Source organism: Ranitomeya variabilis, chromosome 1, assembly GCF_051348905.1.
Source record: "Ranitomeya variabilis isolate aRanVar5 chromosome 1, aRanVar5.hap1, whole genome shotgun sequence".
NCBI classification, from domain to species: Eukaryota; Metazoa; Chordata; class Amphibia; order Anura; family Dendrobatidae; genus Ranitomeya; species Ranitomeya variabilis.
This window is the reverse complement of record NC_135232.1, coordinates 969,353,818-969,371,323: the sequence shown is the minus strand read 5'-3', so window position 1 is coordinate 969,371,323 and position 17,506 is coordinate 969,353,818.

The following is a 17,506-nucleotide window of genomic DNA, read 5'->3' as shown; positions in this document are numbered from 1 at the left end:
TAAATCTGCTTGTGGACATCAATATAGATTGATCATCCTTGACTATGCTACACGTACTATGAAGAAAACCCCTTTCTCCTCTGCAAAAAATATAGCCTATGAGTTGGTCTACATTTTTTCTCAGACAGGATTACCGAGGTAGATCCTGATCGATTAAGGAACACCATTAATAAGTAGGGTCATGAGGGAACTGTGTAAGGCCCTGCAAATTACATAAATGAAGACGTCAGTGTACCATCCACAGACGGCTGGCCTTGTGGAAAGGTTCAATAAAATATTGGAGAGTATTCTTAAGAAGATCATAGAAAAAGACGATGAAGACTAGGACTGTCTCCTACCATATCTGTGGTTTTTTATCCGGGAGGTTACACAAGCCTCTACCAGATTCTCTCCATTTGAACTTCTGTATAGCCGACATCCACGGGGTCTCCTTGATGTAGCAAAGAAAGCCTGGGAATCTGAAGTCACGCCCCACCGGAGCATCATTAAGCTTGCAGATGCAGGAGAGAATTGAAAAGGTGATGCCCATCGTAAAAGTACATCTCCTTCAGGCACAAGAGGCTCAAGCTAGTGCCTACAACCGGTCAGCGAGGGTGAGGCAGTTCACACCTGGGGACGGAGTACTCGTACTAATTCCCACAGTGTAGAGTAAGTTCTTGGGCAAATGGCAAAGCCCCTATCAAGTCGTGGAGGAGCTTGGACACGTGAACTACAAGGTTCATCAACCAGGAAGATGAAAATCACATGAAGTATGCCACGTCTAGACATAGAGCCTGTTGAATCTTAATGTTTGCAGGTCAAGCCAAAAGCAGATGTTGAAGGAGTTGCAATAGTGGAGATGCTGTCGAAGGCCCCAAAATAGCAGTGTTGGGAGTTACTGTAGCAGAACAGGGACCTGTTCTCAGATTTACCGGTGTGTACATAGGTAATAGAACATGATTCTGACGGAATCCTATGTGTGGGCAGAACTTGAAGCCCTATCGAATTCTCAAGGCCCAGCAATAGCTGATCTCCAAAGAAGTAAAGCGTATGCTGAAGCTCGGAGTCATTGAGGAATCCAAGAGCGGGTGGTCTAGTCTGATTTAATGAAGGGATATTGGCAAATCCCCATGACACAAGAAGAAAAAGGAGAAAACCACTTTCTATATGCCAGACGGAAGCTTCCAATGCGTCTGGATGCCGTTTGGACTGCAGGAAGCCCCGGACACCTTCCAAAGGGCCATGCACCTAATTCTCACATCCCCGAATTGTGCCACAGCATATCTAGACTATATTGTAATCTTCAGCCCAGTTTGGGGAAGTCATCTGCGAAAGGTTCAGACAATGATTGATGCTCTCAGGAAGGCAGGGTTTTCTATAAGTACAGAAAAATATGTCATGGGGAAAGAAGAGGTCAAATACCTAGGATATGTAGTAGGTAGAGGAGAGATCAAACTCTAGACCAGTAAAGTGGTCCAAAACTAGCCAAGACCTGTCTTAAAGAAGCAAGTTAGAGTATTTTTGGGAAGGTACTACAGGAAGTTCCTCCCAAACTATGGCCAAATGGACTACGAATGCAGAGATGGCCTTTCGAGAACTGAAAGTGGCTCTACTGTATGTAAGCAGTCTGTTGTGGTGGGCCCTGACTTTAAAAAAGAAATTTGTACTCCAGACTGATGCCTCAGAAGTTGGTTTAGGAGCAGTCCTTTCTCAAGAGGAACACAGGGAGGAGCATCCAAGTCTGTACCTGAGTAGGAAGATGTCGGCATGTGATAATAATTATTCCATTGTAGAAAAAAATCAGGATGAAAATATAAGTAAAAAATGGTCTTGCAAAAGTGCTGCCAAGTACAATTGAAACTAGAAGTTTACATACTCTATATAAGAAGACACATGTGCATGTTTTTCTCAATATCTGACATGAAATCAGAATAAACCTTTCACGTTTTAGGTCAGTTAGGATTACCATAATTATTAATATTTACCAAATGCCTGAATAATGAGAGAGAGAATGTTTTAAGGCATTTTTATTACTTATTGCAAAGTCAAAAGTTTACATACACTAAGATTACTATGCCTTTAAACAGTTCTGGACTGCCCATATGATGATGTCATGTGTTTGGAATCTTCTGATTTTTGGCAACTTCTGAGTTAATTAGAGACACACCAGTGTATGTATTGCACACCTGAAACACACTGCTTCTTTGTGTAGCCTCATGGGAAAGTCTAAAGAAATCAGCCAGGATATCAGGAAGAGAATTGTGGACAGTGCTTCGTTCATCTGTACAAACAATTATACACAAGTACAAACAAGATGGGAATGTCCAGCCATCAAAGAGCTCAGGAAGGAGACGGGTTCTATGTTGCAGAGATGAACGCGCTTTGGTCCGACATATGCATATCAACCCAAGGGCAAAAGCAAAAGACCTTGTGAAGAAGATGGCGGAATCTGATAAGATTGTATCAATATCCACAGTGAAATGAGTAATGTATCAACATGGGCTGAAAGGCCACTCTGCCAGGAAGAAGACATTACTCCAAAAGAGTAATTTTTGGAGACATGTCCTGTGGTCTGATGAAACTAAAATGGAACCTTTTGGGCATAATGACCATTGTTACGTTTGGAGGAAAAAGGGAGAAGCTTGGAAGCCTAAGAACACCATCCCAACTGTGAAAAACAGGGGTGGCAGCATCATTTTGTGGTGTTGTTTTGCTGCAGGAGGGACTGGTGCACTTCACGAAATAGATGGCATCAGGAGAAAATAAGATTATGTTGCAATACTGAACCAACATCTCAAGACATCAGCCAGGAAGTTAAACTTGGGCGGTGTCAGATCTTATGGATCTCAAAGAGTGAACCCGCAGAACCACGACAACGAACCTCCCAAGGGTGATCTGGCCTGGTGGACCACCCCCAATACAGGGAGCGTTAGGGGCAGGCCCAAGGGAGACTATTGCCGCAGAAGCTGATACCAGGAAACAGGAAGCAGGAGAGGAAAGACGCGGAAGTGACTAAGGAGGAGACACAGGACAGAGTGACAGTGACTCAAACACAGAGTGGACTGGATATGGCGGATGCCCAGGACAGGCAGGGTATGGCAGAGACACAGGATGGGCTGGATATGGCGGATACCCAGGACTGGCAGGGTATGGGAGACACAGGACGGACTGGATATGGCGGACGCCCAGGACTGGCAGGATATGGAGGAGACACAGGACTGGCTGGATATGGCGGACACCCAGGACTGGCAGGGTATGGGAGACACAGGACGGACTGGATATGGCGGACGCCCAGGACTGGCAGGATATGGAGGAGACACAGGACTGGCTGGATATGGCGGACACCCAGGACTGGCAGGGTATGGGAGACACAGGACAGACTGGATATGGCAGACGCCCAGGACTGGCAGGATATGGAGGAGACACAGGACTGGCTGGATATGGCGGACACCCAGGACTGGCAGGGTATGGGAGACACAGGACGGACTGGATATGGCAGATGCCCAGGACTGGCAGGGTATGGCGGAGACACAGGACTGGCTGGATAAGGCAGACACCCAGGACTGGCAGGGTATGGCGGAGACACAGGACGGACTGGATATGGTGGACACCCAGGACTGGCAGGATAAGGCGCAGACACAAGACGGACAGAGAATCGCACTGGAAAGCAACAAAGCACAGAAGGACCTGGGTCAAGTGAAGACAAATGACAATCAGGCATGGAGCAGAGGAAGGAGTTACCTTAAATAGACAGAGTGCTGCGAACTTCCGGGTCAAGATCCTCCAGAATCATAGAGTGGAGGAACGGAGCGTCTGCAGGCCAGAGAGAGGAAGTGCGCGTGCGCAGTGAGTGGTGCGCACACGCATCCGACAAGAGCCACGGACCGGCGGCGAGTCAAGAGAAGAGACCGGAAGGTGCGCGCACCGCTGGAGCTCATCGGGAGAGGTAAGTATGCTGCGAAGCAGGTGCGGCAGGGGTAACAGGCGGAAATGGGTCTTCCAAATGGACAATGACCCAAAGCATACTGCTAAAATGGTAACACAGTGGCTTAAGGATGACAAAGTTAATGTTTAGGAGTGGCCATCACAAATCCCTGATCTCAATCCTATTGATAATTTATGGGCAAAGCTGAACAGGCGACCTACAAACCTGGATCACTTACAACAGTTTTGTCAGGAGAAATGGGCCCAAATTCCAATCAACTGTTGTGAGAAGCTTGTGGAAGGATATCCCAAAAGTTTGACGCAAGTCATTCAGTTTAATGGCAATGGTACCAAATACTAATGAAATGTATGTAAACTTTTGACTTTGCTGTAAATAATAGAAATGCCTTAAACATTCTCTCTCTCATTATTCTGGCATTTGGCAAATATTAATAATTATGGTAATCCTAATTGACCTAAAACGGGAAAGGTTTATTCTGATTTCATGTCAGATATTGAGAAAAACATGCATATGTGTCTCTTATATAGTGTATGTAAACTTCTAGTTTCAACTGTATGTGGGGAGAGTTTTTTTCTTATTAAATTATTTTTTATTAAGCTATGCATTACGGAGCCGGACCAGATCCTTCATTAGGCTAACACAAACTGAGTAATACATGCCATCATTTATACTATCCATAATAAAAACACAACCTTAATCATTGGATAGCCTACAATCACATTAATTCACATGTGTTAAAAATTTACATATAATGTTAATAGCATTTAAAATTCCTAGGTTCACCACAAAACACACTCCAAAATTATTTACATATTTAAACAAAGTAAAATCTTAAGCCCCCGTCACACTAAGCGAGGTCGCTAGCGAGATCGCTGCTGAGTCACAAGTTTTGTGACGCAACAGCGACCTCAGTAGCGATCTCGCTATGTTTGACACGTAGCAGCGACCAGGCCTCTGCTGTGAGATCGCTGGTCGTGTCGGAATGGCCTGGACCTTTTTTTGATCATTGAGGTCCCACTGGGTAGCACACATCGCTGTGTTTGACACCTTACCAACGACCTCGTTGACGACTCAGACACCGACACATAGGCGTGCATTTGCGTTGCCTTTTCCGCACCCCTCCGCTCCGATTGGTGGTCGCTACTGCGTTCTGATTGGCGGTCATGCCTTCAACAGAAGGCGACATGTGTCGCCTCATAAGGCAAGACCGCCACCAATCAGAACGCAGTAGCGACCACCAATCGGAGCTGAATGGGCGCGGAAAAGGCAACGCAAATGCACGCCTGTGTGACTACAACGTCACACAGGACGTCCCTCATCGAGGTCTGAATCGTCATAATAGCTGCCATGTGACAGGGTCACAACGACCAACGGCATCGTTGTACAGGTCGCTACAGGTCGCCGCATCGCTGCTGCGTCGTTGGGAAGATCTCACTGTTTGACATCTCACCAGCGACCACATAGCGACGCAGCAACGACCCCTGACAGGTCGTATCGTTGTCGGGATCGCTTTAGCGTCGCTAAGTGTGACGGGGCCTTTAGTCCCTAAAATTGTATGGTTAAAAATAATAGTATCCAAGCATCTATATAATCATCAAGACCTTCAGGTGACAGAATAGATAGTTTAAATATCCAATATGACTACGTGTTCACCAGTTTCTGGAACCTATTGGATGTGTGTGTTGTGATCTGTTCTAAAAGGGTGACTTTCAGACAATTGGGATCTATCCTGTGATCAGTGAGGAAATGCTTGTGGGAAAACTGTGTGCAATAATACCATTCCGTATATTGTATCTATGACTGTTTATTCTTTTGTGAACTGCTTGTATCGTGCAACCGACATACTGGAGATTAGAGTCACACTGCAACAAATAAATCACATTATTTGAAAATTGATTAATAGAGAAAATTTCCTCTGTGACTGTGGATGAGAATGTTGTAAATCCGTGATTTATAATTTTAGAACTGAGACATTTTGTTCCCCCACACCGAAAGGAACCGATAATATAGGTCTGTGTTAGGGATCCTTATGTGGAATGTGTCAGGGGTACTTCTGATCTGATGTTGCCAGCTGCAACATGATTCTTAAGATTCCATCGTAGAAAAGGAATGCTTGGCCATAAAGTGATGATCTGTTAGGGCGAAAATTTAAACTAGCATTAGACTATGCCCAACTCAGATGAGGGAGAAAAAGGGGAAAAATGTTTGAGGTGCCCACTGGTTACTATCCCTGCAGGATTTCAGCTTCCATGTGGAACATAGATCTTGGAAGCAACATAGTAGTGCCAATGCCCTCTTGAGAATCCCGTGTCTAGTAGTGATGAGTGAGTGTGCTCGTTAAATCGAGTTTTCCGAGCATGCTCAGGTGTTCTCTGAGTATCTTAATCATGCTCGAATATTATGTTTGAGTCCTCGCAGCTGCATGATTTGAGGCTGCTAGACAGCCTGATTACATGTGGGGATTCCCTAACAAATAGGCAATCCCTGCATGTGTTCAGGTTGTCTAACAGCCGCAAATCATGCAGCTGTGGGACACAAACATAATCTACGAGCATGCCCAAGATACTCGGAGAACACCCGATCAAACTCGTAAAACTCGAGTAACGAGCACACTTGCTCATCACCAGTGTCTAGTGGTAGAAGGTGCCAAACCCCATGGCTTTAGGCAGAGGGAAGAGGTATGTAAGATGGCTACCGGATACATAGTTCATGAAAGGCAAATATCACAGAAGGTGGTTGCTCTCTGTGATGTAAACCTGGAGTAATGCTCTAGCGCACTAAGAGGCTTGTTTTGTGCAGCAGGGTCAGGTTTACGGGCAGCCTGAGAGATGGTATTGTCTTGCTGCCCACATATCCCACCTCTGGGTTTCTGTCAGATGATAAAATGAAGTCTCTATGTTTGACACATGGCCTGTGTGTGGAAATAAGAAGACCTCATGTGTGATATCTCCATACCGAGCCGGTATGCTGGATGCTGTGTGTCCTGCACTGTCTCTAAAGTGACTTTGTTGGAGCTGTTTACTTTGTTTTGCCTGCACTGAAAGGTCATTTATTTTCCTTTGCTTGTGGCATGATTAAAGGGAAGGTGCCACCAGTTTTCTTGTAGTTTGGTTTTTTGTGAAATTAAGCTTAAAATAGTAAATAAAATGTATTAATGCAATGTTTGCACTGTTTGCAAACATTTCTATATGAAAAATATTATATATTTTCTTACAAATATATATATTGACCACTAGGGGGAGCATTTTCCGTTTTAGACCTCAAGCAGCTATAGTGAGACTTACCAGCTTTACTGTTAGCTGGAAAATCTGGGCAGTAACTGCTGACATCGGCATTTCCCTCCCCTTTTGGGTGGTCTAATATCCCTGGGGCAGAATGAAGAGCAGCATCACAGGGCAGAGCCATTTTGTGTGTGACTGCCCTGTGATCTGCTATCGCCAGCAGTTACTGCATCCATAGTTTATGTGATGTGTCCACATACAGCAGCATTGTCTGTGCAGAGCTGTCTGTGACTCATCCCTCAGTAAGATAAGAAGGAGCTCCAGGTCTGCAGTGAATGGCCGGGCATTGTGGAGGGAGGGGAGAGATACATTGTATGGCTGAGAGAGGTGTCAGGTGTCACCTCTCTCTGCAGGCTGGGAATGCAGCTTAATGGAGTGAATGGAGCTCCTGTGATAGAGAGTAAGTGGAGCTTGGCAGAGAGCACTGGGCTATAATAAAATGGCAGCTAGTCACACCTACAGCAGTGAGTTGTGCAGCCCACAGAGGCGTGCCCAGCTCACTGCTAACACCTCTCCAATGTTATAGATAGGGTCAGCGCCGGTCTATTAGCTCCTATGTCCATGAGGTGCTGTAAAATGACACTGTTAGTGCCCTGCTACTGCTGCAAAACCAAGATGTCAGCCCCCAGTTCCTTCTTTAAACACACATAACACACGAAATCTGTTTCACATGCATTTAAAACTTGGTTATAGCAGCATGTTATGCTACATTACAGTGATTTATTAATGATCTACAAACGCGGTACCTTACCTTTAATGAAGCACCAATTATCCAGCCTGGACATTTAAATGGAAACGGATCCCGCGTTACCTCATCACGCACCCAAGTAAGTAGAATTCCCAAAGAGCTTATAAAATAACTAAAATTCTCACCATTTCCACAGACCTCAAATTCTACACTAATTCTCAGCTATTTCATCATAATTTTGAACCCATAGTTCATGCTACACAACAAGCTTACATGATTGAATGAAAAAAGAGGGTCACTGCAAGAGGGCATTAATAGTATAGCGATGGTGGCTATGCAAGAAGAAACTGTGAAAGTGTTGTTATTAGATATTTGGAAGCTCCGTAGACTTATATTTTAAATTTATAGCAATCTCACAGGCTGCATGGAGTTTATGTTCAGAATGAGCTTTAATTATTATTATTATTATTATTATTTGCCAACTAGGGGCAAACTAGGAAGAAAATATTGCCTGAATGCAATTGGCAGAACCTAGGGAAAAAAAATTCAGGCAAATCAGTTGGGATGGCATGTCGTTGCACAATGCTGTGGTAGACATGCTGGATATGTGTGCCTTGATTTTGGAATCATCACCAAAACTACTTCCAAACCATAACACCTCCCCCTTCATGCTTCAAAGTGGGCACCAGACATGGTACAAAAAATATTGACTAAACAGACCACATTATAGATTTCCTTTCATCTAATATCCAGTCCTTGTGTTTCTTTATCTAAACCAGTCTCTTCTCCTTGTTTACAGTCTTCAATAGTGACTTCTTTGCTGCATATTGACGAAAAAGTCATCAATGATGACTAGTGTTGAGCATTCCGATACTGCAAGTATCGGGTATCGGCCGATACTTGCTGTATCGGAATTTCCGATACCGAGATCCGATACTTTTGTGGTATCGGATATCGGGTATCGCAACAACATTAATGTAATAATGTGTAAAAAAGAGAATTAAAATAAAAAATATCGCTATACTCACCTGTCCGACGCAGCCGGGATCTCAGCGAGGGAACCGGCAGCGTTGTTTGTTTAAATTTCGCACTTTTACTTGGTTACGTGAAGTCCCGGCTTGTGATTGGTCAGGGCGGCCATGTTGCCGGGACGCGGACCAATCACAGCAAGCCGTGACGAAATTACGTCACGGCTTGCTGTGATTGGTCCGCGTCCCGGCAACATGGCCGCCATTAACCAATCACAAGCCGTGACGTCACGGGAGGCTGGACATGCGCGTATTTTGAAAAGCGCGCGTGTCCAGCCTCCAGTGACGTCCCGGCAACATGGTCGCCATTAACCAATCACAAGCCGTGACGTCACGGGAGGCTGGACATGCGCGTATTTTGAAAAGCGCGCGTGTCCAGCCTCCAGTGACGTCCCGGCAACATGGCCGCCATTAACCAATCACAAGCCGGGACGTCACGGGAGGCTGGACATGCGCGTATTTTGAAAAGCGCGTGTGTCCAGCCTCCCGTGACGTCACGGCTTGTGATTGGTTAATGGCGGCCATGTTGCCGGGACGCGGACCAATCACAGCAAGCCGTGACGTAATTTCGTCACGGCTTGCTGTGATTGGTCCGCGTCCCGGCAACATGGCGCCGTGACCAATCATAAGCCGGGACGTCACTGGAGGCTGGACACGCGCGCTTTTCAAAATACGCGCATGTCCAGCCTCCCGTGACGTCACGGCTTGTGATTGGTTAATGGCGGCCATGTTGCCGGGACGCGGACCAATCACAGCAAGCCGTGACGTAATTTCGTCACGGCTTGCTGTGATTGGTCCGCGTCCCGGCAACATGGCCGCCCTGACCAATCACAAGCCGGGACCTCACGTAACCAAGTAAAAGCGCGAATTTTAAACAAACAACGCTGCCGGTTCTCTCGCTGAGGTCCCGGCTGCGTCAGACAGGTGAGTATAGCAATATTTTTTATTTTAATTCTTTCTTTTACACATTAATATGGTTCCCAGGGCCTGAAGGAGAGTTTCCTCTCCTTCAGACCCTGGGAACCATCAGGAATACCGTCCGATACCTGAGTCCCATTGACTTGTATTGGTATCGGGTATCGGTATCGGATTGGATCCGATACTTTGCCGGTATCGGCCGATACTTTCCGATACCGATACTTTCAAGTATCGGACGGTATCGCTCAACACTAATGATGACTCATCATTGCAGTCTCCTCTGGAACTTGATCTGATGATGTTTCTGCTACTTGACTGTATATCATTTGTAATATGTTATCTGATGTCAATTTGCTTTTTCTGGGTGGTAACTCTGATGAGCTTTTACTTTGCAGCAGAGGTGATTCTTGGCCTTTCTTTTGTCAGGATGTAAGGTGCAAGAGGGCAATAATCATGTGCGAGGCTGCTGCTCCATTTCACTCTGGCACTCTACAAGAAAGAATGGGCCCTGGCTTGGTGTTGGTGATGTGGTGATGTGATGTGTGCAGGCCGCCAGTGGCTGATGATGTTGGTCAGCCAGGAGCATAGGTGTTAAAGTTCAATAAAGGAGATCTCCTTTCTAAAGCACAGTCTTTACTTAATGATAACTTGATAAGGGTTATGCACAAGGGATAGTGAATACAAAGTCTTATGAATGTTTGCATCACGGTGAAAAGCATTTTCACACACATCGTTTCCTTCCTCTTTAATCTACTTCAGGGCTTGTGAAGCACTCTGTTTCGCTCTACTTTGTCACAGCTTAGCTTGTCACCATAGCCCTGATCAGCAGGTCTCTTTACCTATGCAGCAGCTCTGTATCCTATTTCTTCCATTACTGGTGCTCTGGATCGACCGCTCGGGACCACCCACTAGTCTCACAAACTCAGTCCTGTTTAGTTACGTTATCTTCGGTGTTTAGCAAACTCAGGGTTTCTAGTAAAACATCGTCCTATTAAGCCCTTTAAGGTGGAAGGCCAAATTGCCTTTTTAGTCAGTTCTAGGTCACGTGACTCCCTTGTCCCTTACTCTCCTTTTCTCTTAGCAGTTCACTCAAGCAGCAGCTCTGCTCACAGACACTTCCTACTACAACTTGAACTTGTCTCTATTTCACAAAGAGGAAGCAGTCACTTGCTCTAACACTAAGCCCATCCCACTATGGGCTAGTCCTGAACATTAACAAATACTTACCCTAACATCACAATCTATCTACAGTCACTTACACCTTTTTGCTAGATCTTTATTATTCAAACGTCATTTTTTTGATGATAACCTTTACCAATTATTTCCCACAGAGGAAGAACAGGATGCGCTGAGGATTCTTGAGGAGCTCTCCAGTGAAAACATCGCTGAGGGAGGTGAGATTCCACCCTCTATTAGGCCACATTCGAGGAAATTCCCTCCCCTTTCTACGTGTACCCATATTGATCTGTTTGTCCAGGTGGTCACCCAGGATCTCCTTAAGACACCACAACATTTTGGGAGGGACAATCTCAGTCGAGAGGAAAGGTTGAGGCTGCAACACTTGAAAAATATTCAAGATATCATTCTGACACCAGCCGACAAGGGTGGTAATGTGGTCATTTGGCCTAAAGTAATGTATGAAAAAGAGGCCTACCGGCAATTAAACAATGCTGTGTGTTACAAGAAATTGACCTCTAATCCCTTGTCGGCTTTCAGTTCTGAACTTGACAGTATTCTTGACTCTGCCGTTGAAGGTGGTGTTATCACCAATGAGCTCTCTTTGGCTCTTCGAGTGTCTGAGCCTGCAGTCTCTACATTTTATCTCCTTCCCAAAATACACAAAGATGCCAGGGTTCCACCGGGCAGACCTATCATTTCTGGGAAAGGGATTTCCTCGAAAATATCAATCAGTGGATTGATTTTCACCTGCAACCCCTTGTTGAAAATGTACCATCTTTTTTGAGGGACACTGGAGAGCTCCTCAAGAAGGTTGACTCTGTCCATTTGGACGGAGACACCATTTTGACTACAGCAGATGTAGAATCATTATCTACTAATATTAAACACCAAGATGGCTTAAGTGCTGTACGTTTTTTCCTTTGCCTATCCGGGTCTCCCTCTGATTTTGGAAATCTGATTCTTGAACTACTTGAGTTTGCGCTAACGCATAATTTTTTTGTTTTTAAGGGGTCCTTTTTCCTGCAGCTCCCGGGAACAGCCATGGGGGCGGCCTTTGCGCCCTCTTATGCTAATCTGTTCTTGGGCTGTGGGAAAGGGACCTCTTCCTGTCAGATCGATGGGCATCAATGGACCGGGTCCTCCTTTGGACCTGGTACATTGATGACGTACTTATGATCTGGCAGGGCCCACTTGAGGAACTTTCCACATTTATGGCAGCCTTGAATGATAATAATTTGAACATCCATTTAACTTATAAGAGGGATATGGAAAGAGTTGAATTCTTGGATGTCATGGTGAGGAAAGATCCCTCCGGTTTGGTTCAAACTGATTTGTTTCGTAAGCCAACATCAACAAACACTTTGCTACATGCATCTTCATGCCACCCATCCCACATCATTGGGGCTGTACCAACTGGGCAATTCCTTTGCTTGCGCAGGATTTGTTAATCAGAAATAGACTTCGAACAACAAGCTAAGGAATTACAGACAAGATTTCTCAATCGCGGATATAGCAAGCGATCTATTAAAAGGGCCTATAATAGGGCTAGGACAACTCCTCATGCATCTCTTATTTATAACAATTCAGCAAGCAGATCTGGGCAGTCTGGTCAGCGGTTACGTTTTGTAACTAATTTCAACTCCCAAGCCACCAAAATCCGTGAGGCATTACTAAAATCTTGGCCTATTCTTAAGGTTGATAAGACCATCTCAAAAATCTTACCGGATCGTCCCTTAATGTCTTTCAGATGGGCTAGAAATCTAAAGGACCACCTGAGACGGAGCCACTATGAAGGAGTACCAAGAGTTACCTTCCTTGATAGTGTCGCCCCGCGGTGCGGTTCCTTCCCGTGTGGCCATTGAGTGGCGTGTCCCAATGTGGATCGTATTAATACGTTTTCTGATTCTGGTGGGAGCAAAATCTTTAAAATTAAAAAAGAGATTACATGCACTACACGCTACGTGATTTATTACGCCACATGCCCATGTGGCCTAATTTATGTAGGGCTCACGACTCGTCAATTCAAAGTTCGCATATGCGAACACGTGCTAGGTATCGAGTCAGCAGCTAGTTGTATTGATACCTCCACCTTGAAGACACTCCCAAGACACTTTAGATCATTTCATGGGAGTAATGGAAGACTGATTAGATTCCGTGGGATCGATTCATTGGATGTTGGGATACGGGGTGGTAAACTATCCTCTAAATTGGCACGCCTCGAATTGAGGTGGATATGGACACTGCGGACTGTACACCCCCATGGGCTTAATGAGAACCTTAGTTTTGCCCCCTTCTTGTGATCCTCGGACTGCTGGTCCCTATCAGCTGTGGGTTGTCACCCGACTTGTTTTAATACATCTTTTATGTTTTTAGATTCATTATACATCTTACCCCCTTGGCCACGATAATGGAATTCTGTCTCCTCTACGGACCACGATCAGAAATATGGAATCATGTATTATCTGTTGGGATATTCCCCTTTGGAGCGATACTAGCAAATGACTATGACTCATTTTGTCGCATTTCGACTTGTCTACACTCTATGCTGCATCTCTTGATATGATGTTAATTGTATATTATGTATATTTATGCTGTTACTATTAATACTTTCTAAATACGTGGTGGTGATGCAGTAAATTATAGATCGTGTAGACTAGTTTACCTAGTAAAAATGCGCTTGATGTATCTTATATATTTATCGCTTGGTGTGTTCCATTTTCCACTCTCTGTCACCAACCTCTACGCTCTAATAGATATATTGTCCTTTGAGCCACCACGTTCTTTGTACGGGCACAATTTCCCCCTTTTTCTATCTTTACGGCAGGCTATTGCCTGCCCTTAGACGATATGGTGGCTCTCATCTTATAATTACTTCGGCGCATGCGCCTACCCACTATCGTTTGCAGATGGCGCCGCCCATGGTTTCTGTTGCCAGCAGATCATGTGGGGCCCCAACGTGTTTTCCGCGTGCACAGCCAGGACTACGCTGCCGTCTGCGCTGTTGTGTGTGGTTGCTAGGGAGCGCCGAAGCACATCCGGAGCATTTGCACAGTTCATTTCCGGCACGTGGCCTTTTTAAACAATTTCTGTTTGTTGTACAATGCGCCCCCTGACAAAGGTGTTCCGAAACGCGCGTTGGGGCGGGCACTGGGACCCTCTACCTTCCAGCACTTGCCTGCACTTTTTGGGTGATGTATTCCTATCATTTATCTGAAATTGAATATCATATGTTGTTCTTACATTTAACATGTTTTTAGGCTCTATTAGGAGCTGAGATGGCACTGACCTATATATGATACATGCTTCTTGGATACATTTATCTGCCCTCTGCTATCTACGTATGTTGTATACACTATATTTATTAATATGGCATGTATGGTTTTTCAGTGCCCTTTCTATGTCTTGTTTGGTGGCTATCCATTGCTGCCACCGCTTCTATGCCTTCCACAATAAAGCATTTTTTACTGAAAGACCATAGGTTATTGTTTGGATCCTTTTCCCTCCCCCTTTTCTCGCTTGCAAGTTATTGATAACCGGTCCTATTTCTTTGAATCCATGGCATGCCCTGAATCTGGGCAATAAATCTTCAGCACTTGCTTTGACTTTTATAATTGCCCAGACCATGTATTATACCTTTTTGCCTTCTGTCACTTCTATTTTTATTTACTTAGTCACTAATATATCCTACCTCTCTTATGCCATACAGTACCAACACTAGGCTTTACCTTCACATTACTTATAAACTATTCATTACCATATCGCAATATAAACAAAAGACGCAAGACACTATTCAGATTACACAATACAAAGTGATTGGTGTCTTCAGGAATAGGAATGCAATAGCCATTGTCCACCACCCTTACAAGGTGGTCCTCATGAGAGCCAGTTTCATCATGGCAATTGATGGTTTTCATGACTGCACTTGTGGATGCTGCACTCAAGGTTCTGGTAATTTTCTGGATTCACTAACTGTACTGTCGAAATAATGAAATAATGAAAAACTGTAATTTCTGTTTACGTAGTTGAGTTGTTTTTGCCATATTCAGTCTTAGAACAGTTGAGGAATAGGGCTTAGCACTGTAGGGAATTATGCACCAACACTGCATCTGTAGAACACACTGAATCGTTACAATGGTGATTCCACAAATGAACTCTTGAAGAGTCCCACCTGTTAAATGGATGGCCACTCATGCAGACTATCTGATTAAACTGCTAGAGAGAATGATATTAGGTATGTACAGCTGTCATCAAAGTAAAATGGAGGTAATTTGAAGGATCTAAGATTTAACACATATTCTGGTTTGTTTCACATTTGTTTTCATATATATTACTTTGTGGTTTTGCTGCATCTAGTCTGAATCTGCAATGTGCACATTCCAAAAAGAACAAGGTAAACATTGCAATAACAGTTGACTAGTACTCCATGTGGGAAAAAAAAACAATGATCAAACTACTGTTTTGATTTTAAAGGATCAACACGTTCAATGGCATTTTTTTTACTTAATTGCATGAATTTATGGCTAAAAATCAATTTTGCAAATAGGATCAATTAAAATTGTGTACGATTCCCCTTCTATAGCCTCTGTGTTCATGGTTTGCAAAGTTAATTGAGGATCAGTCAGTTAGATTGTTCTGACAGTAGAATTTATTACTGTTTTCTTTGTTCTTTTTAGCCACTTTCCACTGATGTATGACCAAAAAAAGTTCTTTCATAAAGTCATGAATCAACTGAGAGGTGTTCAGTAGAAGGAAGATAAGAGATATAAACTGTCACTTCAGAATGGGCTATCACATGGATTCTTAGTTCAAGGTTATTCCCAGAAACTAATGTTATCACCTGTGCTATGAATAAGGGTATGTGCACACGTCAGGATTTCTTGCAGAAATTTCCTGAAAAAAAAATGGAAATTTTCTGCAAGAAATCCGCATTTTTTTTTTGCGTTTTTTTCCCCGTTTTTTTCGCGTTTTTTTTTTAGCATTTTGCAAGCGTAATTAGCTTGCAGAATGCTAAAGTTTTCCAAGCGATCTGTAGCATCGCTTGGAAAACTGATTGACAGGTTGGTCACACTTGTCAAACATAGTGTTTGACAAGTGTGACCAACTTTTTACTATAGATGCAGCCTATGCAGCATCAATAGTAAAAGATAGAATGTTTAAAAATACTAAAAAAAAATAAAAAAAATGGTTATACTCACCTGCAGACAGCCGATCTCCTCAGCGGCTTCCGTTCCTATAGATGGTGTGTGTGTGCAGGACCTTCGATGACGTCGCGGTCACGTGACCGCAACGTCATCGCGGTCATGTGACCGCAACGTCATCGAAGGTCCTTCACACACACCAGCTATAGGAACGGAAGCGGCAGCGTGCACCGATGAGAGGCGGGAAGACTCCGGGGGCCATCGAAGGTGAGTATATCACTCTTTTTTATTTTAATTCTTTTTTTTTTTTACCAATTATATGGTGCCCAGTCTCCTCTCCTCCACCCTGGGTACCAACCGCACATGATCTGCTTACTTCCCGCATGGTGGGCACAGCCACATGCGGAAAGAAAGCAGATCAATGCTTTCCTAGGTGTGCGGAATCCCCGCAATTCCGCAAATTTAATGAACATGTTGCTTTTTTTTCCGTGATGCGATTTTTTCGCGGAAAAAAATGCAACATTTGCACAAGAAATGCGGAATACACTGAAAAAAATGGGAGGCATATGTAAGCGTTTTTTTCGCGTTTTTTTCGCGTTTTTTTCGCGTTTTTATCACGTTTATATAGCGAAAAAACGCGAAAAATACTGAACGTGTGCACATGGCCTAAGAGTTAAGTTACTGATCAGCAAGGATTTGACTGCTGAGATCTCCATCAATCTCAAGGATATGGCTCTGGGCCCCAAGAAAAAGGCTTTGGATACAGAAAGCTGAGCTATGCCGTGCTCTATTTTGAATGGAGCAAAGATGCCTATAGAATGATGGGGGTCCCAGTGGTTGGCCTCACGGTCAGTAAGTTGTCCCCCATTTTATAAATGAAGGAATGTTAGATTCTGGGAATATCCCTTTAATTCATTATGCAGCCACCAATAGACAGTGCAATACAGAGGCTATAGAATGTAAAAATATTAAATTAAACCAAATTACAAAAATTATTTTTACACAAGAAAATGCACATGCATTTACTAAAAATAAAACATTGCACCCAAAATCATCCATATGTTTAAGTAAAATTTTAACATCAGTTACTAGTAAGACTAAATTAAGCATTGCAATTTCTTGATTGACAGTCTGTATCGTGGCTCTGTTCAATGTCGCCCATCAGCTCTAAATAGCATAAAGCCTGTCCAGGTAAGCCCTATCTACCCTGGCTTTCAAGTGATCCCTGGCTTTCACACTATAATCCCTGTACAGAGATATGGACTTATACAGGAACCTTGGGTTGGGTCCTCAGAGTAGCTGCTGGCCGCTGCAGCTGACTGTCAGGAATCATCCAAAAATTGGGTCAG